Here is a 23,217-nt window from a genome sequence, read left to right on the forward strand (position 1 = left end):
CATTTGAATTCTTGCTGAAGAGGCGAGCAACTCCTCCCTGGGAGAGGGGGAGAGGCTGGAACCAAACTTGGGCATTTTTCTGCTTTATTTCTAAGACTTGTTTGCTAACAAAACCCCTTTAAAATTAACATATCAAACATGGCAACTATCTGCCTTTGTATTTAGTATGTTGGCGAATGATATATAATCGGCAGCTGCTGTGTACACAAGTACATAAACCAGATACACTACACCGTACCTTCTGTGGGTGGCTAGAAGCTGGAAGTTATTTCTCTTGTAGCATCATAAAGAAATGAACGTGAAAGGAAATGGACTCTGCTGAATCGAGTCATTTCAACCTCAAACTGTTTAAAAAATAAGGAGAACAAAAGCTTCCATGTCATGGTAGGCATGGCAGTGCCACTTCGCTGAGAGCATTTAGGATAGCTGCTGCAGTGCTTTGTTTTCTTTGGGATTTTTTTTCAAAAATGATGATCATTCCTATTGGGGCAAACAGACTCATAATCTCATTATGGATTAGTGATTTGATAAGAGAGTGATGCTGCAGTCCACAAAGCTTAGAAAGAACAGATTTAAAATGAGGGTAGGCTGAAATCTGCTGACTGAGCAGTAACAGTGCAGTCACATCCCTGCTTCCCAGTCTCACCATCAGAGGTTTACAGACATGACCTTTGGGGAGGGTTTACAAATCTCTGACTTTTAGTCATCATTACATGGGTAGGTAGACCAACATTTAGATCGTTCCTTCTCCCAAAAGTTTCTTCTCTAATTTAGATATGAAGTAACTAGATGATCTTTAAAGTCCTTTCCAACCCAAACGATTCTATGATTCTTCTAATTCCTGCCACGTTCTTCCAGAGAGCTGAAATAAGTAGCTAGCTAACTGACAAAAACCCTTCTCCATCTTTGGAGGGATTTTTAAGACATCTCTTCCTAGATTTTGTAGCAGTCTAAAGCAAGTCAGAGTCACTGACCTTTGTGCATCAGTCAGTTTGAGAGGACAGGGGCATAGGAAAGCTTAGAAGGAGATCATCAGTCGGAGTGGCAAGACCAGCTGCATCCTTTAGTTACCGTGAACCTTCATTAATACCTTTCTATAAATGCTTTTTGTCCCTCATGTCCTGAACAGTCTCCAGAGAAGCTCTTACCTGCCTACCACACAGCAGTTAGAGTGACCACAGTCTCCCTCCACTACTAACTACAACGTCTGTTCTCAGAGAACTTCACCTTAGTGCACTGCACAACTAAACCTGATCGAGGTTTGAATAAAAAGACACATGCATTATTACTCACAACAGGACAGTCAAGCAGAACCCCTTTTTTCATATTTGGAAATTTTGCTGAAGAAAGAATGTTTTTTAACAATAACAATAACAAAACCCAGAAAATTAATCCATATTGTGGTGATACACAACTTTATCTCTGCACTTCATGAAATTTGGGGGATGCCTTCAAACACAGTATCTGTGTATCTGCTGTAATATATTATCACTTTAACTAGTAAAGCAATTCTAGACATACTAGTGAGCTGGACAGCTAAAGCCAACAGAGTTAAGAAAGTGATCATAATAATTCAGGAAACTGAAAAAAAAAATTATTTCTCCAGATGCTGTCACTGATGGTATTAACTTCAAGGCCATAACCTCTTCCTGAGCATGCATTTTTCATAAATTCCAGCTTTTCCTTTTGGAAAAAGCTTTTATTTTCCTCTTTGTTTAATTAATTTTGTAAAGCTCAGGCCTCCTTCTCCATATCTCTATTATAATCAATAACTAATTTTCTTAGTTTCCAGAATTCATTGCCCCTCACATTTTGTTCTTCACATTAGATTGTTTGCCTCATCACAGAAAATAAAAGAATTTTGAGCTCACCTTTGCCTTAGAATAAACTTTGTGAAACTGAATTTCTCCTCTTTTAAGAAATCTGACCTGGGTGCCTATCAGACAGCCCATGCAGAAAGCCTGGCAAGTCAGAGCAGAAGACTCATTTCAACTAAATATGGCATCTAAAGAAAGTAACTTCTTCTGCTAGACATCTGAGGAGATATGACTAACCCCTCCTCCACCCACCTCTTTTTTCAGAAGTAACCAGTAGGATGTCCATTTGGATTAAGGTCCATAATCTGATGACAAACCCCTTCATTTGTTGTAAGCTTCTAGTGTAGGTTTTTCCATAGAGATTCTGCACAGCTAAAACATATACAGTGCCTCTGGTCTGCCTTCTCCTGTTCTCCAGGAGTACCTATCCACTTGGCTCCTTCACATACATGCCTGTATCTAGAGTTGCCCACCATAAACCAACACAGAAGAATACTGGCTATAGAAGTATTCAGGAAAAACATAAGACACAAATATTTTCCCTTTTTATAAAAAAGACAAAGAAGCTCTGCTATGTTTCCTGTACAGAGGTCTAGGAGAGATCCAAAATTTAGAGAGGTATCATATGGATCCTCAGCACTCATACTACTACTATCTACTATACTTTCTGAATTATAAGGATTGAATTTAGCAGAAGATTATTTGCTGTAGATACTTTGCTCTTTTTCCTCTGTGCTGGAATACCATATATTAGAGACTCCTCTGGGGAAAATAACTTTAAAAAAAATATAGTGGATGCTAAGTAACTTAATGGATAATAAAATGCCTTGCGCTTCTGGGACTGCTATTTAAAGACCAACCTGACGTTTTATGTAAAATAAGTATTGCAGTCTTGGGACCTCACCTCACATTTCTATAGGATTGACTATAGGTAAAGCACTTTTTCCCCAATAAGAGCAGATATTTCTAGGAGTCATTAACAAGCTCCCACAGGACAGGTGGCCTTTCTTCCTGCCAGCAACCCCCCCAAAAAAGTGGGACTTCCTAAGTAAAGAATAGTAAAAAGAAAATCAGCAATGAAGTATCAATACAGGCTGCGGGATGGCAAAATTGAGAGCAGCCCTGCCAAGAAGGACTTGGGTTTACTGCTGGATGAAAAGCTGAACACGAGCTGACAATGTGTAATCACAGCCCAGAAGACCAACTGCGGAAGGGAAGGGAAGGGAAGGGAAGGGAAGGGAAGGGAAGGGAAGGGAAGGGAAGGGAAGGGAAGGGAAGGGAAGGGAAGGGAAGGGAAGGGAAGGGAAGGGAAGGGAAGGGAAGGGAAGGGAAGGGAAGGGAAGGGAAGGGAAGGGAAGGAAGGGAAGGGAAGGGAAGGGAAGGGAAGGGAAGGGGAGGGGAGGGGAGGGGAGGGAAGGGAAGGGGAGGGGAGGGGAGGGGAGGGGAGGGGAGGGGAGGGGAGGGGAGGGGAGGGGAGGGAAGGGAAGGGCAGGGAAGGGCAGGGCAGGGAAGGGCAGGGAAGGGCAGGGGAGGGGAGGGGAGGGAGGGGAGGGGAGGGAAGGGAAGGGAAGGGAAGGGAAGGGAAGGGAAGGGAAGGGAAGGGAAGGGAAGGGAAGGGAAGGGAAGGGAAGGGAAGGGAAGGGAAGGGAAGGGAAGGAAGGGAAGGGAAGGGAAGGGAAGGGAAGGGAAGGGAAGGGAAGGGAAGGGAAGGGAAGGGAAGGGAAGGGAAGGGAAGGGAAGGGAAGGGAAGGGAAGGGAAGGGAAGGAAAGGAAAGGAAAGGAAAGGAAAGGAAAGGAAAGGAAAGGAAAGGAAAGGAAAGGAAAGGAAAGGAAAGGAAAGGAAAGGAAAGGAAAGGAAAGGAAAGGAAAGGAAAGGAAAGGAAAGGAAAGGAAAGGAAAGGAAAGGAAAGGAAAGGAAAGGAAAGGAAAGGAAGGAAAGAAGGAAAGGAAAGGAAAGACTTGGCCAGCAGGCCAAGGGAGGCGATTCTGCCCCTCTACTCCACTCTCATGAGATCCCACCTGGACTACTGTGTCCAGCTCTGGAGTCCTCAGCACCGAAAAGACATGGACCTGTTGGATCAGGTCCAGAGGAGAGAAACAAAAATGATCAGAGGGATGGAACACCTCTCCTATGATGAAAGGCTGAGAGAGTTGGGGTTTTTCAGCCTGGAGAGGAGAAGGCTTTGGGGAGACCTTATTGCAGCCTTTCAGTACTTAAAGGGGGCTACAGGAAAGATGGGGATAAACATTTTGGCAGGGTCTACTGCAATAGGACAAGGGGTGTTGATTTTAAACTAAAAGAGGGTAGATTTAGACTAGATATAAGGAAGAAATTTTTTACAATGAGGGTGGTGAAACATTGAACAGGTTGCCCAGAGAGGTTGTAGATGCCCCATCCCTGAAAACATTCAAGGTCAGGTTGGACAGGGCTCTGAGCAACTTGATCTAGTTGAAAAGATCCGTGTTCATTGCAGGGGAGTTGGGCTAGATGACCTTTAAAAGTCCCTTCCAAACCAAACTATTCTATGATTCTGTGATTCTATGAATGTCTCTTCATCACATAGGCAGTGGTGCTAGAGTACAGAACTCAGTTACTTAAATGTAGCAATACGATAATAATAATAAAAAAAATTGTATTAAAAAATACCTTTTTGTCCTCTCACTTAAAATATGAAAATTTACTAATTAACCAGTTCTAGTGCATATATTCTATTGCATATAAGCTTATTTATGATTTATTTATCTGCTGCATTCTGTCTTGGCATAGGACACTATAAATTCCTCCAGCACTGATTTAAAAGAGGACTTTTCACGAGGACTTCAACTATCTTCAGAAACAGTGGGAAGAAAGCTGCACAGAAATTGAAGCAGCAAGCTACACAGTGCATATTATCCATCCCTGTGAGAAGTGGTGTGACTATCAGAGAAGTAGCAGCTCAGACCTTCCAAAGTGTCTGAGGACATCTAGGTTCAAAACCAAAGCTGTACAAGAGCTGGAAGCACCAAAGATGAAGAGCACTTGGTCCCTAGGAAGGAGCCCTCATACTGTTCTCTGGATAACTGTATATAGGGCATTGTTATCACCTGTAAAGGCAGCTGTACCTAACCATAAATATTGGGGTGTAAGCTCATTTCCAAGAAGGATTCAGGGGAGGAAACAAAGGGTACAAAAAAATACATGTGCAACTAGGTATTCAAAAGGGAAAAAAATTATATGACAGCTTTCTCTTGCTACTTTCTTCCTTGTTATACAGAGCCATATTCCTGTTTCAAGATGAATACCCTTTTTTTCAGAATAACTTCTGTCTTAGGGTTCTTTAGAGAAGAGTCTCAGGGTGGCTGGGCAGGAGAAGCAGAAAGTTAGAAGTGGGAACTGGTTACTTCTTCATCCTCTTAGAACAGTGCCAGAAGTTTTAAGTAGGTGGTCATGGGCCATGAGGAACCGCATGAGGAACTCAAAGCTGAAAGAAACAGTTACTTCAGACACGTAAAAAAATAATTATTAAATGCTCATTTAGATTTTGTGGTTGTCACTGGCTTGGTTGCAGAAAGAACTCTGAGTAAAATTCACACTCCTGACACACAAGAGACAATTACTGCATAATATTCCTACTACTATAAAGAAAATATTCATCTTGCCTCATTTCTCTGTGTGCTCAGGGATCACAGCCATGGTAAGTTAAATAGAATAAATTTAGGAAGTGTTCAGAGAATGGCAAGGCACTCTGACAATGAGAGGTCCCACTTTGGCAGTCTCAGAGGAGCTGGTGGAAGAGCCAGCTGTTGAGTTGGCAAGGCAGGCAGGGGCAGTAGGACCACCTTCGTTAGCGTGCTCTGCAGAGACCTGGAGCTGCTAACGTTATTCAGAGAAGACACATTTGAATCCCAAAGGAAGTTCATTACAAAAGAGGCTTGACTGGGGCAAGGCAGTCAGTTGGAAAATGATATTTCAATAGAAGTCATGTAAGTCTCCCCTGTATGAAAATCCTTTCTTGAGATTTAAACCTTGCTTTGAATTCAAGCTTGGTTTAGACTTGGCTAGCAAGGTTTGAGGTGTCAGTTTCCTCAGCTCTAATTGATTACAAGTCTAAATGGCCTACTTTGGCCCAACGTTTTGTTATCTTTCTAGCTGTGGTATGAATAATGACACTCCCTCATATTAACATTGATTGGCCTCTTGCACGGTTGTAATGTGTATGAGCCCGGAGTTGCAGAGCACCCCTGTGAGAAGTCCTTGTGACTTATTGTCTGCTTTCTACATTTTTATCTGCCATCATCAAATCCCCTGAAAATCCACAGATTTCTCTGCTGTAGGCTTATTATTTCCTAATCTCCCTTATCAGCTTTCCTCAAATGTTACCCCAAAACTCCTGTGCTGTTACTTTATTCTCCATCCTAAGACTCTCACTCCTGAGCTTTCTTTCCACCTTCTCTTGCTTTTAACTTAATTATCTTTAACCAGCTTTAATCTCCCTTCAGTCTGGAAGTGACTTCTAGCCTATATGTCTTATTTGACTTTGAGAAAATTATTTGAGAAAATTATTTTCAGGACTCTGTTCTTTGGGGTTTCCAGATGCTGATCTCCTGATTTCCTCAGAACTTATGGGTTTTGCAGTTCCTTTGCATCATCACTCCGTTTATTATTTTTAAATTCCACATGTGCAAACAGCTTGCATACTTATTTAGTTAGACCTGTAGTATAATATGCATATACATGATACAAATTAGTATCTTTATTAGTAATATAGGGTCTTCATTACACTGTAGTGTAATATACATACACCTGATACACCTAATAGTATATGTGAGGTGCCTGTAATAATACTTTATACATGATATGATAAGAATATAGATTGCACTGAGTACTAGACAGTTGTTCAAAGTTCACCACAAAAGCACATCAGTGTGAGATCCCAAGCAAAACTGATTGAGACAGAATTTATGGTTTTGGTGGGAGAAATCAGTCCCTTAAATCACCATTTCTTTTGACTCTGTGCCTGTTTCCTGACTAATTCCACTTTTGGTTCCCACCACTTAGACTCCATGACCTAGTCCCTGGCAGTATTATCAGCTTCATCTACCCAGTAGCAGGCTCAGCTTTGACTGTATAAGTGAAAAAAATCTTTTTAATTTGTTAATAATGACAACTCTTTTTAAAAGGAACACAAATAACTGATTCTGAAACTAGGAGAAATTTCAAGCCCCCTTTGATAACAAAACACTCGTTTACAAGTGTTTCATTCAATGTAGCCTAGACAACAGTCTTTTCAAGATTACCTATCAATGTTACATTACCAGAGAACACATTTTTATGTCTATAGATTGAGCTGGTAAAAGTATGTTTGATCACTAGTTTTGATTCTTTTTCATGGAAAGCAAAAGAAAATACAGTCTTACCACAGGCTGGCTGCCATTAACACAGGGCCACTGCTGACAACATCCTCCTCCACAATTACTTTAAAACTAGTTTTCAAAGATGCAGATTTTATGTGGTAAAAGTCAAGAGATACTGAGTTTCCTTCTGCAACAAAGTCATTGTAAGGAAAAAAATACCATTCTTCATAACTGAAATTTATTTAGCTGATATTTATTTAGGCATTCTATCTGGCAGTTGATTATTACAAATTTAATGCCACAGAATATGGTTACCCAACACCATCTGTGAATCTCTTTCTACAGCTATTTTATTGTGAAATAAAACAATTGTGTTTGAGGGCTTATTTCCCAATTTATGCTAGTGACAATTTAAAAAGTTCATAAACCTGCTTTGAAATAAATACTTTAAACATAAATAAAATGGATTTTTTCTACTGCCTCTTAAAGCAGGAGTTTGGTCTATTATCATCATTAGTTTCTGACTGGTTTTCACTGTGTTTGAACAGGTTTTATTTAATTTCTTAAGAGCTCTAAAAAGTCTTGAAAATCTAAATACTCTTTAAAATCTAAATGCTGTTATATAAGGATCACAATCATTTTAAAAGAGAGTTAATTATCTTTGATCTGTATTAACAAATAAAATTATTCATCCTTGTGATAAAATAAGAAGTTATTAATCAAAAAAACCCACAATCCAAGTAGGTTAATTGTACAGTCAGTAGAATGAAACCAAGAAAAGAGTGTATTTTTTAAAATCTGGAAATGTTTGTCACAGCAAGTGTTAAACAATAGCTGAAAAAGAAAAAAATGTTTGGTTTTGGCAGAAAAAAAATATAAAATTTTTGTTGTTTCCTTTTTTAATGAAATCATTCCTATCCATACTGTGTTTAAAAATATGATTTTATCTAAAACATTGCACAGGACTGTTAAGACTAGGAAGACATCTATTCCTTTAAATGACTTGTACAAATTCAGAATTCTCATTTTAATTATGATCCACTGTCCCTAGCCAAAGATATAACTGATTGCATCTGAGATCCAGTGTAGGCTGAAGTTTCTAGTTGCAGTAAGCCAAACCTGGGTAGACTGTAACAAGCTCAGGATGCATTAGATTTATGCACTGATCTCCCACATCCTTTAAAAATTTACTAACATATCAGCTTAAAAATTGTTTTGGGAGAGGATGCTTGCCCTTACTCTGCAAAAAATAACTCCTTCTAGAAGGATGAGAGAAAATGATGGAGAAAAATGAAGTGCTTCTTCAGAACTGAAGGAGCTCAGCAGGCCCACAGAAGTTTATACTAAAATAAAGGGCCCAGGGAGAATATCTCTAATGTAATGCATGTGTAAAGACAACTCCTTCCTGCCTCTGGAAAGACTTCAAAAACTCAGAAATATATTTTCAAGGGAAATCCAACCAATTATGTGAAACTAAATAAAAATATGCATCCCTGTGATAAAATAAGAAGTTATTAATCAAAACCAGACACTATCCAAGTAGGTTAATTGTATGGTCAGTAGAATGAAACCAAGAAAAGAGAGTATTTTCCCTAATCTGGGAAGGACTGTCAACAGCAAGTGCTAAACAATAGCTGTAAAGGAAAAAAGTATTCTTAGCCTTAGATTTTCAGGAAGAGTTTGGACAGACTGAGCTCAACAGGGCAAGCACTATTCCTGTGCTTGCAGTGTGTTAACCATTTCCATCCCAAATGAGAACCTCAGTGTAGCAAACTGCTCAGGTTCAGAGCTGGGTTCTAGTAAGGTAACAATTTCTTTTAGTGTGCTGATCTAAAATCAGAAATGGCTAACTTCAGAGCACCTGACTGCAAAATGACAAAAGAAAGGACATAAAGCAGGAGCCAGGAACAAATTTTAAGTCAGTGTGATGGGTATGGTTACAAAAGACAAAGTCATTGAGCCAGACCCTAAAGGAGGTTAAGAACATAGAGAATATAAAACAAAAAGATCTGGAAGCTCCTTAGCATAGCTGAGCAAATTTATTCTTAAATTGTCACAGGCAAGCGCTTACCGCCAGATGTGGCAAGAGAAAAAAGTACAGAAAGAAAGAAAACAAAATATTTGGAGGAATTAAAATAAGTGAATCCAAAGTATATATTTGCCATGTGGAAAACATGAAATAACAATACGGTCTAAAAGCCACCTAGAAATAAAAATGCTCAACAATACATCTTGTAAGACCAACACATCTTCCCATCTACCAAAAGCCTTTGGGTTGTCTATCCTGACCTCCAAAGATAAGTTCAAATATGTAATTAGTAATAGATGTGTGGTCCAAAACTACTGAGTTCTTGGTTCATCTAATAGTTAGGATTTCTTATTCAGCCTTTGCCAAAAGAAACCCAAAGTTGAGGAAAGTTTGGCTTTCAAACTGACTGTGCAGATGGGGGAAATACAAGTGGCCACTTTGCTCATGTTCTTACTTCAGCAGAAATATGTTTAAAGAGTTTAAAGATAGGGCAAGGAGGCATCTCAGTCCAGCAACAGAGATGAGTAGCTCAGGGCAGACTACTATACAAAAAGTTTCATTTTGACACTCATCAAGACCTGTAAAAGTACCCACTCTTTTTTGGGGTATTGATTGTGTGAAGAGTCTTATGACATACTTAAATTCACCAAGAACAATCTAATAGAAAGCCTAACCATGAAACTTCTGCACATTTTGTTAACCAACTTCAAATTTATGCCAATTTATACATGTTGAGACCTCACCTCTCTGATTCTGGTGATTAGACACTAACAAATGCACTGTAGCACTAAACATTGCTAGCACAATACTGAGAACATCACAGACTTCCCAGACTTGATCGGACTTATAGTGATCATGAACTACCTGAGGTCTTCCCTGAGACAAAGCAGACCCTCGGGGTGAGCTGCACTTAGTGCAAGTTAATGCAGCAGTTGACTATGATTAAATCTTTATGTTTTGAAAAGGAGAAGGCATTCACAAAGGAACCAGATCTTTCCTGGTATTAACTTGTCCTGAGGAACCTCTGGGGAAACAGATGCCCAGAGTTTATTACATGAGAGCCAAGGGAAGGAACACCTAAAAGTGAAGCAGATGAGAGTTGTGCTGCCTATTCCTTCCAGAAATGTGAACACTAGGATGGAGACTTATGGTCCTCTCAGCTAATCTCCTGTACCAGGCTGCAAAGTTTCCCGCTGAAGTGCCTGAGTTTGAGCTGTAGCTGGTCTTCTAAAATGGATACTTTTACATGTATACTGTCCTTGTTTTGTTTTTTTGGTGTGTTTTTTTTAACTTCATGCTGTTCTCTGTCCTCATTCTGCTTGCTTTTGTTTACTCCCTGTCTCTCTTCCTCACATGACTTCCCTTTTCCCAATTTTCTTGGAAATCTCTAATTTTCTCTGACACACGTTCTCCCTATCATCTCCAGCGGGCAGTCTTTTGGCTGCAGGCTTTGGTGGAAAACAAGTAAAAGCCTTCCTCTGACCTTTTCTCCCCAGGCCTTGCCCTGGTGGTGCGGCCGCTGCCTTAAACGTGGCTTGTGGCAGCTCCCACGGTCCCCACTCACCTCTGGGCAAGTCTGCGTCCTGGTTTCTGTGGGTTCCTCTGTACCCCTCGGACAGAGGCTGCTGCGCCAAACTGACCAGGAGGGATCTGAACCAGCTCCTCTGCATTAATACTCTGGAGGAAGCGCTCGCTTGCTCTCCCTATGGAGTTTGTAAGGTGACTACCACCAGATGATTCAGCAATGCCAGTTTTCTCAATAAGGACCTTCACAGGGCACTGTGGAAATCAGAAACCCACCACAGCATATTTTGCAACTAAGGAAAGCTGAACAATCTTGGATTTTTATCCAGGGTTTTCTGATCAGTAAGTTCAAAGACACAGAAATGGCATCCATGTGGAAATGTCTGGAACCTCCAGCTATCCCAGATATAGCTTGCTTTTTTAAAATAATAATTTAAAAAACTGATTAACCATAGTTTTCTATCACAACTTGTTTGCTGAATCTAAAAGAGCTATTTTGCTGGAAGCAATACACAGCTCTCTCTTACAGGTAATAAATTAAATTATTAAGAAAGAGAGAATAATGTGTGTGATTGTTTCTTTGAAATGAGCTGTGTGAGTTTCGTAGAGCTATTTTAAATGTTTTTATATTGCTATACATATGATAATGTTTTAAATGAGTCCATAGTACCTCATAATAATGTTTCAATGTTTTTCTGTAATGTAGAATTAAAATAAGTAATTTCCTTACATACTTCTCTTTCTCAAGGGTGCATAACTTTCTGAACACTTCAATGTTTTGATCTGGGAGAAGAGGGGGAGTTTATTCCTTTATGTCCTACATTCAGACCAATGAGGATTTTTGCAAAGTTTGAGTATTTCACTTTCAACAGAGTCTGAGTAATCACAGCCAAAAGACTGTGGATTCTGGGTCTGCACAGGCACTTAAGCTACACAGTTGGTATACATAAAGTGTTATGGAGAATTTGCTTTCCAATCAGTTAGAAATTATTATTTTTCACCTTTTGGTTACAAAGACTAAAATACAGTGTGTCTTTACAATTTCAGATTTCCAAAGGATTTAGACTGCTCTGAAGGTGAGTGGTTTAGAAATATCTGGATACATTAATTTAGAAATTATATCCTTATCAAAATTACATTTTTCATAATTTTTCACTGTTTTTAGAATGACTCACCAAGTAACAGAATTATGCATGTGTTCATTTACACTACACCTCAGTAGATTTTCGAGCATTATTCCTATGGTATTCTGGCACCATGTGTGTGATATTTAATTATTTGGAAACATTCTGTGGAAACAATCAGAACCATGTAGTTGGGTCTGATTCTAATTTATCACACTCAAATAAGCATAGGCTTTCACTCATAATGTCATTCTGTTTTCTCCAAAATGACTGTATTGAAGGGTTCTCAGCAGACTTCTGTTTTTAAACAGAGTTGATTTACCCGTGCAAATTTCTCTGTATTGCTCCCTCCAAATGTTCTCTCTGCATTCTGCAGGACTGAAACTTAAGTGAAAACCTTTTTTAATCCGTATGTGAAATAACTGTTTTCTCTAACAAAATTGCTAAGGAGGATGCTGACTAAGAAAACATGAATTTCTTTTTACTTTATTCTAAAAAAAAAAAAAAAAAAAAAAAAATTAAGAAAAGTTTTATTACCAAGGGAAAAAATATTTTTAGGTCTGAGAATATAAACAAACAATCAAGGAATTTCAGTTGCATTGTGTGTCTAGGACACTCAAAGAACATTTAATATGTTATTTGTCAGAAGAGCAGACTATAAGCATGTAAAGATTTATAGGCACAACTCTGATGACATACAGAATTTTAGGTAGGTCGCAGAAAGCCTAAGGCTTAATTTAGCAGAGCTTGTTAAAGTGTTTGTAACATCAGACCAGAAGTCTGAGCAACAAATCCGACTGTGATGGATGACCTAAGAATACTTTCCCCCACAGCCCACCTAGCCATCAATATTCACAGGACGCACCAAGTAACTAGCTTCATGATACCACATTTTCCTGCCATCTCTGGGCTTACTAGTGCACAAAACCACTGCTAATTAAAGCACTGTGGGGACCAGGTTCAAACTGTGGACCCCTTGATAGACAGTACTACAAAATCCTTACTTTATCTCCTGCCTTTTTTTTTTTTTGGTGCTCCCAGAAAAATCTGAGTAGCGTTTGGGTGGACACAAAGTGCTGTGTTTTACTTGGCCCAAGGGCCACGAATCATCCCCAGAACCACTTGCATTTTAATAGCACAGATACAAACCTAAGCTTCTCTGGTAACCTGAGCGTATTAGGTGAGCAGGAGATGTCTGCGCTAACAATTAAAATGGACCACATGCCATGAGAAAGTTCACCTTTATACGGTTAACCTTTCCTCCCCTACCTCAGCATCCCCTTAGGAACAGTTTCTGGAATATACTATCCCCTGGTCCATGCAAGGGAGTATACTAAGACTGACAGTGGGACAGTGACCCAACCTGTGCCTTGGATTTGTTCTATTTCTAAACATAGCACCATCATCTAGATATACCTCTCACACCACAGAAGCCCTTGCCAATCTTGCCCTAACAAATATCGTGGCATCTCTATCATGATGGATTTTGTACTAAAGGCAAAATCTCACTGGGACACACGGAGGAACTTCAACCAAATCCCTTGTAATTCAAACCTTGGTTTATAAAATGTACAAGCTTTAGTTATCTTATTACTAACTGCTGCATTGTAACCTCGTGCCATAGCTACAGAGCAAACTCGGGATTTCTGAATGTAACCTTGAATTCTGAATGTAAGCCAAGAGTGCTTCAAGTATCACTGTAGGGGTTGGTACCCAAAGGGAGGTTAACAGTTGCTTTGTCACTTGAGTGGTAGATGTCTACAGTGGGGGAATCTGAAGGTTCGGGATCCACATTAGACTAAAGACCCACATGGGTGGAGCTTAATGGCAGGATATGATGGATTATAGTGGTCTATTTTCCATTTTTTATGTAATGAGTTAATTTTATTCAAAGAAAGAGAAAGCAACCTTGAAAATGAGCTTCCTGATTCATCACTCTAAACCCCACATTATGGTGAAGCATGCAGCCAAATACAGATAGCTTTCTAGTTATTTCTCATCTCATTTACTTATTAGTGTTCATCATCTGTTAGTTTTAAAACAGATAGAGGAAATCAGTTTAATAGACTCTTCTGAAGCTTGTATATACAGCTCACCATTTTGCTGAAAGGTTATACCATGGATGACCCAACCAGCGTAAAAGCGTTAAAAAGTTTCCAGTCAGCTTAAATGCAAAATAACTAAAAGCATCTAATATTTAAGCAAAAGTTTAATGTTTAAAATTCAAGTAGTTCTAGCTGAAATATTCAAGTACTTCTAGCAAATCTCATGACAGGTCATCATCAGTTAAAGAATTAACTACACTGAATTACTGCACAGTAATTTAAATACCCTTCTCCCAAGCTAAATTTCTCTCACCATTTAGTGCAAAAGGTATTTCCATGGCCAAACTTAAAAATATCCAGTTTCACTAAATGTATGTCTTTGGTGTTCACAGTTTCATCTCAGAGACAAATATTTTCCCATGTGCAAACGTTATCCTATATAGTTGAGAAAAAATAAATCAGTTTTCCTTTAAGGAATAAAACATATATAATGCTACAATGTAAATAAAGCTGAGTTACTGTTGCTGTGGGAACCATAACTTTGAATATCCTCACTATTGTACATTTAAATTCTCTACCATAATGTTGCATTAACTTTTTTTCTTTTTTGCATTACATTTATATCTAATGTGATTCCATTTCCCACTCTTTACAGATGCAGATTAGCTACTGTAATGTTCCTGATGCAAAAACTGTTTTTGGTAAATCATATCAAAATGTTTCATGGAACTTACTGAGAAGTGTTGATATATGGAAATTGGTCTTTTTAAAAATTGTTCCTAAAAACCAAATTGCATATTTTGAACAGTACCCCCCCTTTTCTATCATCACTTCCCATATTTCTGGAGAATTAAAGGGAATGGCACATCTGTGACATTTCAAAAGGAAAGTTCCTATTATTGCTGGTCTAATGCTTATTATAAATACACTGTACAGCATGTTACAGTAATCTAAACAAACAAATGTTGGTAATAAAAGTTAACATCTTGCCAAATTTATCAGGCTTGCATTGATAATGAATCTTTCCCAGTGAAATGTAAAGATTCCGATATATGAAAAACCTGTGTAGTTTTGGAGCTTATTCAGAAGAAAGTAATTTCAGATTATAATTCATGACCGATGACCTATGAACCAACGATTGACTGTAAACTTATTATACTATTGAATGTATGCATTTAAAACATGTCGTGTGGTACAACTTTCACTGGAAACAGTCTCTCCTTTGTTAGATAAATCCTTTGGAAATTTTCTCTTCTTTCTCTACTCATTTCCTGCCTTTTTGGTAGGCTTCTTCCAGTTCAGAACAAGATAATGACAAATTAATTCTAGCTAAGAGTCACATTTTTTTAGGTACTACAGGGAGTATTTTTATAATGAATATAATTGTAATTATTGAGATTAATGTACTTAGGGACAAATAGAGTAGGTTCCAGAGACAGTATTACAAGAGTGCCCATTAAAATCAGGGTAGAGCATAGATCAATAGTACTTAAGAGACTGGTTGCTTTCAAACAATTCATATGAGAGAGGTTAAATTATATCAATAAATTATATTATTTCAATGAACAGTACTGGTAACAAAAGTTGAGAGCACAGAACTGAATCAGCTACTGCTCAGTTCATACCAAAATATTTTTCCCTCAGAAGAGATCTTAAAAAGTTATGCTGCAATGGAAATGAGGCACAGCAGCAAAAAGCAGAGTGGTTTTTGCTCACTGTAATCCACCAGGAATGTCTCCACACTTCCCTTTTTGGGCACTGCATTTGCCACTGACTTCTTATGTAATCCTCTGTGCATTTGGGGTCTCGTCTGCTTGTCCAAAACCCATTCGTGGCAGGTCTTCCCATTGATTTAAATAGTCTAATGACATGCAAAATAATATTAATTAAAAAAAACAAACCCTCACGGAATAGAAGACTCTACTTGAAACCATATATAAGGAGATGTGGATATACAAACATATGTACATGTATATACATGTATGTATACACATACTTATGCATGGACAAGTCTTTCTATTTCTACATTGAGCACCTACACACAGACAAAACTACACACATGTAATTGAAGGCATTATTAAAGATATTATATGTAGGAAAGAAATATATCACATAAATATATGTAGGGAAAACATATATTACAAACTTCTGTAATTTGAAATTGATCACAAGTCATTCTTAGAAGATCCATTTATTACAGTGTCTTACTAGCTCTGACTTATATTTATAATCTATCAAGCACTTAATCAAAATGTTACACAGCTTTGACAGAGAACTTTCCTATACTCTACAGGATATGACTGTAAAATGTCTTCCTTTCTTTGACTGCATGATTGAAAAATCAAGCTTTGAAATTTTATTTTAATAACATTGTTAGAGGTCTGTGTATTTCATTTCATTGTCAAAGTCTAATAGAATAATAAACCTTGATATTTCATCAGCCTTAAGTGTTTTCTTTTTTCTCTCTCTCTTTTTTCCCCACATAATGGTTTTAGGATTTTAGTTACTTAGTAGATTTAAATTGTACTCTTGGCATCTTTATTATTGATTCAGGTATCCTTAACCTCCTTGAAGATGTAGAGACATCCTTTCATACTTATACAAGGTGGAAGTTCGCACAAAAGCTCCATCTAATTTATACAGATTCTCCAAAAACAAACCCAAAACTTAATCACTTTCCGGAATTTCTTAACCTCTTCTGCTTTGACTTTTGCTATGTTTTGCCAGATATTAATAAAAGAATGAGTGTAATAGATGAGGATAAATAACAAATGTTACACTAATCCTCCTCTGAAAATGATCTCCAATTACAAGTAATTCAGAGGTAAAAAAATTAAAATAAGCCACCTTTCCCATCTAGTTATTTTTTAAAAATCTCCAACTCACATGCTCCTGTGAGTTTTGTTCTGTATGTGTAACTGGTATTACTGATCACTAAAAGGAAAAAAATCAGAGTTTTTGTTGAGAGCTTAAGATACTTGCAAATTGGTTTCAGTTCTATTATGGTCCAGTTACCACTAAAGTATAGAAAATATTTTTGGTTTTTGTTTTTAACCTCTAATTTACCAATAATTGAATTCAGCATCTCAGTATTACATTTTTGCACCTGGCAATTTTCATTGGAAAAGTTAAAATATCTAGTCCCTGGGTTCTACATCTGAGTTTTGCCCTAGATAACTGTTTTTTCTCTTCCTCGTATTTTTTTTTTTTTTTTTCTTACTGGTATTATTCTGAAAAAGGGGAGGAATAAGGAACTATTTTCTGGTACCTACGTACTCTGATGTCCACTTGAAAATGAAACCAAGGTGAATGATGGGAAATGTAAGTGACAACAGGTATATTTTAGCATTTTAGCATAGAGATCTTTAAAGAGTGCATTTACATTTCTTCAGGGAAGACTTCCAAACCATATCCCACTTCCTCTGTAAACTGCAGGGGCAGGAGGTTCAAAGGGATTTTAGCACAAGCTTAGGCTGTAAATATTGTGTAATTGCATCACCTCTGCTTTAACCTTTTAGTTCTCACCAATTCCTGATTCGTGTGCTTTTTTGTGTCCTTTCGCATGGCAAGGTGAAATATCTGTCCCAATTTGTACCCCGCAGCCTGACCTCTGATCTAGATTGCTCACTCGGAATTCAGTTCCGAATGACTAGTGTTCTGTCAAGCAAAATCTACATAATCTGCTGTCAAAGACTGTCAAACAAATGGTTGACTTCATACACCCCATTTCAGTAAAATGATCAAAACATCAGAAAGAAAAAAAAAATAAAAATCTTTCCTTGGGCTCAAAAATACGGTACAAAGATTGAGAAAATACCCTGGAAATGAAAGAAACCTTTGAAAAGGTAAAAATTTAATTATTCCTGGGAGAATGCAAATAGCTACAAAATACTGAATGAACACTCTTAGTATTTACTTCAATTGTGAAAAGAATTTCTCCTATTTCAGATTTGAATTCTGTAAATTTATGTATTCATATATATATAAAAAAATCTCAGACCCAGAGTATTTAAGTATGGGAAGAGGTACTAAACAGCAAGCAATTATATGTGATCCAACAATTCCATGGGAATAATTATTTAAAGTCCAAAGGTCTTTGTTTAAAAATGTCATCAAACCGGTTGATTGGATATAAGCCACCACTAAAAATAAGCTTACATATTAGTTTTCCTCAGGGGAAAAGGGCAGTTAATACATCCATTTCTAAATGTAATTACATTTCCAGTGCTACGTGAATTTTATAGAATAGCTTGTATCTTAGTAAATTATTTTCTTTTGTTCTTGTAACAAAGTTCCTTGGAATGCTAAACGAAGAAGCTGCAGGCATCCTCCATTTAATCCATGCCCATAAGAAATTACATATTTTGCTAAGAGCTGTCCGTCCTTTTCATACCTGAGGTTGTGGTGTTTTTTTACTAGCTTTATAACAATTTCACTTTATTCTTCCTCTACCTCGTCTTTTTTTTTTTTTTTTTTTCAATTAAACCTTCAGATATACTTTATTCTTACCCCGAGAAACAGCAATTCACTCTGCTAAAGGTAATGTGCTATTTTGCTTCATTATAATAAACACCAATGTTTTTACAACTGCAACAGTTCTCCACCAGTATTAGCATATTTTGGCTGAGGTATTGTTTTACTGTGACCTGTATAATAAGTGTCACATTAGCAACACAACAAATCAAACGTTTGTTAATTTCCCTCGCTTTCCCACACAGCTGCTAGTGTTATCGTGTCACCAGATTTTAATTAATATGATAAGTAACACTTGCAAGACAACAGGCTGATTTTTTCCCCCCGTGTGTGTGTGTCTCTGTGCACACGTGTAGACCAGAAAAGCAGCAAATAAGAGACTTTTGTGGCAATTGCCTCGTTCGCGCTTAAAGCAGTTCAGTATTAAAAGATAATTCTCTTCCAGCTTGCCCTGAGAATGCAGTGCATGAGTCTGAAAATACGTTACAAATGGACTTGATTTGCCCATTCTACCATTGAATTTTTATATTTTTAAGCTTTCACTGCCTGCGATATACATGGCAGGCTATTTGAATCTGCCTCATTTCTTTTGCCCCTATATAAGTAATAACAAATATGTGCCTGACTTATGAAAACCCTAGCAAGTGGGGTTTTTTCAGGTATTGCGTCCTACCAACTGAATTGCTCTAGTACAAGTCAAAAGTGCCATCTATTTGTAAGAGCTAGAAATGCACCAGGAGGCCACTGCTGGAGTGGAGCCTGTCAGAGAGAGAACCAACACCGCCCCCCCCCCCCCCCCCCCCCCCCCCCCCCCCCGCCCCCAGCACTGCCTTCCTAGCCTGCCGCCGGGGTCACCAAAAAGCGAAAGAAGAGTCAGCCAAGAGCTTGAGGGAATCGTCGTGGGAGGTTTAAACACAATCTCGTTTGGAACATGCTCACCACACTATGATCAGTGTCTAGAAAGAAATTCCTGCCTTCTGCAGAAGCACCTAACGGCTTCTTAGCCTCTGCCCTGGGAAGCATAGAAAAGGAATGTCTTCAAACTAAACGAGGGAGCTTGCCACGTTTCATGGTGGGCAAACATCTAAGCAGCAGTTCCTTACAACATATCTTTGATTCAGTAGCAGCATTAGAGATAGGTGTATATATGTAAAACCAAAATTGTATCTTATTATTGAATAATTATAGAATACTCAAGTGCATTCTTACTAAGGGTATGGTACAACTGAAACTGCTGGTAGCAAGTTACCATTTCTAGGACAATTTTGTTAGGCATAGGGTGGTGTCCTGAAGATTTCACCTCCACCACCCCCAAGGCTTCCCAGTAAGCGGAAGGATTCTTTTCAACATATATGAAAAGCAGGGCCACCCCTTGAAAAATTTTCACGTCAATTGTGTTCTCTATTTTAAGGGCAATATCGAGCTTTCTACAACCTTCAAGTGGGAAGGTTGAAGAATACAACATATATCAAAATGAAAGGAGAAAACCCAGAGCAGCAGGGATCTGAAAGCAGAAAAGTGAGATGGGAATGGGTCTTGCAGAGAAAATTCCCCTGCTGATATCAAAGGAAATAAAAGTGCACACAAAAAAGACACAGAGCTGCCTTTTATAAGGCCCTGTTATAAACTACTGCTGATATTAGGCTGCTGAATTTTAATTCCATCCTCCACTAAAATGCCCTTTTCCTTTTAACCTACTTCTCATTATAGCTTGCAAACTGACAAACTCCCCAGAAGGAGACTGCTGGGAGAAAAAAAATGCCCTGATAAACTCCCAGCATCTCTGCACCAGGCAGACCCCAAGTTAAATCACATGCATGTGCCAGAGGAAAGGAATGGCATGTGATACTTTCTATTAGAGAAGAGGCAAATGTTATTGAGCATTTCTGAAAATATGAAATAGGTAAAGTGAATGTATTGACCGTGATTAAAGTATTGTAGATATTATGACCTTAAAGCAGTCCTAAGGAAAAGGCATTTCAGAGCTGCACAATTCCAAAAGGAACACCAAAGTATATATTTATCCAAGCCTGGCAGAGTGGGTCTGTTCCCAATGAAATTAATGTGATATTCCCATTCATATCAGGAGTAGGATTGCAGTAGTGTGCACAAATAGTAGCACGTCCCCCAGAGTAATGCAGTCTGGACAACACTTTGGTTAAAGAGTGTTGTCTGTAAGACAAATGTTAACACCAGAGGATAAATGGACATGCAATAGTAATAGCCATGTCTTAGGTGTTTCAGAAGGATCAATAAGTGTTTTTATTCTGTGCTTAAACAGCTGTGAAAAGCCTGTCCCAACATGGTCCTGGCTACTGGCATCTAATCCCTCTGCAGAAGAGATCGGTAAATTGATGTTTCTGTGCCTATAAATTAAAACATGCAAGAATATGCACATGAAGAAAAAGCATCTGCATGCTTAAAACTTCTGGTGCTAAAAACAGTTTGAATAGTTTCAAGTTTATAATTGGGGGAAAATGTCTAGCATCTTGCAAAAAATAAAAAGGAGTAGTGACCAATCTCCTGTTTGAGCAGAAAAGAGTTACTCCCGTGACCAAAGAAACTAAGATGTTCAAACTTTGCAACTCCATGAGCCATACCAGTAACCTGCTGAAAGCCAAGTGCCAACTTAATTTCCATAGCTATTTACATAAATCTAAATGCAAATCATACATCCATACAGGCATAATACTGTCATTGTTTGCATTTTTATTCCCTTTGACTGACAAACAGCAATTGCTTCTCTTTGAGTTCTCTATCAATAAAAAAAAAAAAAAAAAAACAGCAAGAACAACAAAAACAAGCCCAGAGTGGCCTAACAGTTGTCCTTTCCATGGACTTGTGGAGATGCTGAAAGTTTGGGGTAGATGCAGTCCCAACTCCAATGAGGATGCCAGCATGCCCCATAGCCCCCAGTCATATGTCCAAGAAGCATATGTCTTGGCTGTCAGTGCAGATGGGGAGAGCTAAATCTGCACTTGGAAACCCTCTGACGAGGTTGAGAAGGCAAAGACTTTGCAAAATAGCCCACAGAGATAGAGGCAGGAGACTGCCTCCTTGCAAGAAGCTGTATGCCATCCCCCTGCAATAATTCCAAAAGTATTCTTACAAACCACTCTTAGACAATTTAATAATGAGAAAGTCTCTTCTGTCCCCTGTTACAGCTAAATAATTGATGGTTCTTAAGAAATCCTGGAGAAAAAGTCTCAGAAAACTTTATTAAAGGACAAATTAGAAAAGGAGTTACAGCTTTCCTAGGCACAAAACTCTTCAGCACACCAACCTCACAGACAATTGTGCAGCCAGTTAGGTATCAAGTAGGTGACAATATCTCGGTTTAAGACAAAAGTTAACAACCCTCCGAGATGGGGAACTAGCTCAACCAGCATGGTAAATCCTTGCTTTCCTAAAGCACAACACCAGGGCTGTTGAAATGGAAGAGATCACAAATGTACCTTTTTTAACTCTGTGCCATCCAAGAGCTACTCCAAAACAAGAGCCTTCAACCAGTAAGTCATTAGTTTTCCAAACTTTGGTGTTATTACTGCAATAGAACAGAGCTAAAACATATGCTCAGGATGTTCTCCATATGGACATAAGTAAGGACACTCCCAGCCCCATGGAAAACTGTCACACTCATGTTTGTGTCTAAGTTAAAGTGTTTAAACTGGATTTTTATGTACAGATTTGCCATTCATCTGCTGTCTGCAAAGAAAGACATCTATGGTCTGCATGAGCTCAGTGTTGCTCAAATGTAAACTCTCACTCAGACAAAAATGTCAGCTTTAAAATTTTTTTTCCTGAAAATGTTAATTCATACCCTCCCTCTGTTAATTCATACATTTGTGACAGTTGTTGGCATTGAGCTGGTAAAAATCTCTGCAAAATTATCAAGTGGATTTTTTTCCAGATTCTGTCTGAGCTTTGCAGTCAAGCCAGTCTTGCAGGAGGCATTTGTAACTGTTTAGTAGGAGAAATGGTCAGTTCACATACTGGATCAGTGAATTCTTGCCTCACCTATATAATCTATGCTAAATACTTAAAATAAATAGAACATAATGTTGTGAGTAATATGGAGGGGTTCTGTTTGGTCAGTTAAAGTGTTTCTGAACTTATTGCAAAGAGTTAGGAAATATGTTTAAATTAACATTTTTTTTCTGTTGAAAAAAATATGCACTGTTGAATCCAGTGTGTTTCTCTTTAAGAAGGTGACTAGTCTACTCTGAAGACAGTCTGAACACTGTATTATGTGACATTCAAGAGGCCTGAGGAATCATGTGAGACAGTAAATGATGCAGTAAAATTGTGTTCTTGTGCTTCTGTTTTTTTGTTAAATTCCTACAAAATTGTACTTGTAATGCAACAATCGCTTGGTCATGAATAGGGCCCTTTGTCATTTGTTAGCTGACCCATCTCTACTGTTGCAAAAAATCAAAAGAGAATTGATTTTGATGAACTGACATGCAGCTTTAGGGTAACACAACCACCAGATGAACAAAAAGCCAGCTTCACCACCAGTAGGCAGATCAATACTGTACCTATGTCAGGTATATGTGATTATAACAAAAGAAGAAGGAAAAAAAAAACCCAAAGCTACACTCCTCTTAAAATCCCAGACATTCATTGTGTCTTGTATTCATCTGGGGTTTTGCTGGTCTTCTCATCAGGTAATTTTTATGTCTTAAAAAAGGAGGACCTTGTCTACAGTGATGTATATATATGTGTATGCATGTCTGGTCAAGAAACCTTGAAGACATAGTCCTGATATTTAACCTTGGATTTCACTCTCCTGTAAGCAACGTACATGAATAAGCAAAGAATACCATTTCTCTATTTAAACAGGCCTGTGCTCATTAACAGGCATGCTATTA

Source organism: Strix aluco, chromosome 2, assembly GCF_031877795.1.
Source record: "Strix aluco isolate bStrAlu1 chromosome 2, bStrAlu1.hap1, whole genome shotgun sequence".
NCBI lineage: Eukaryota > Metazoa > Chordata > Aves > Strigiformes > Strigidae > Strix > Strix aluco.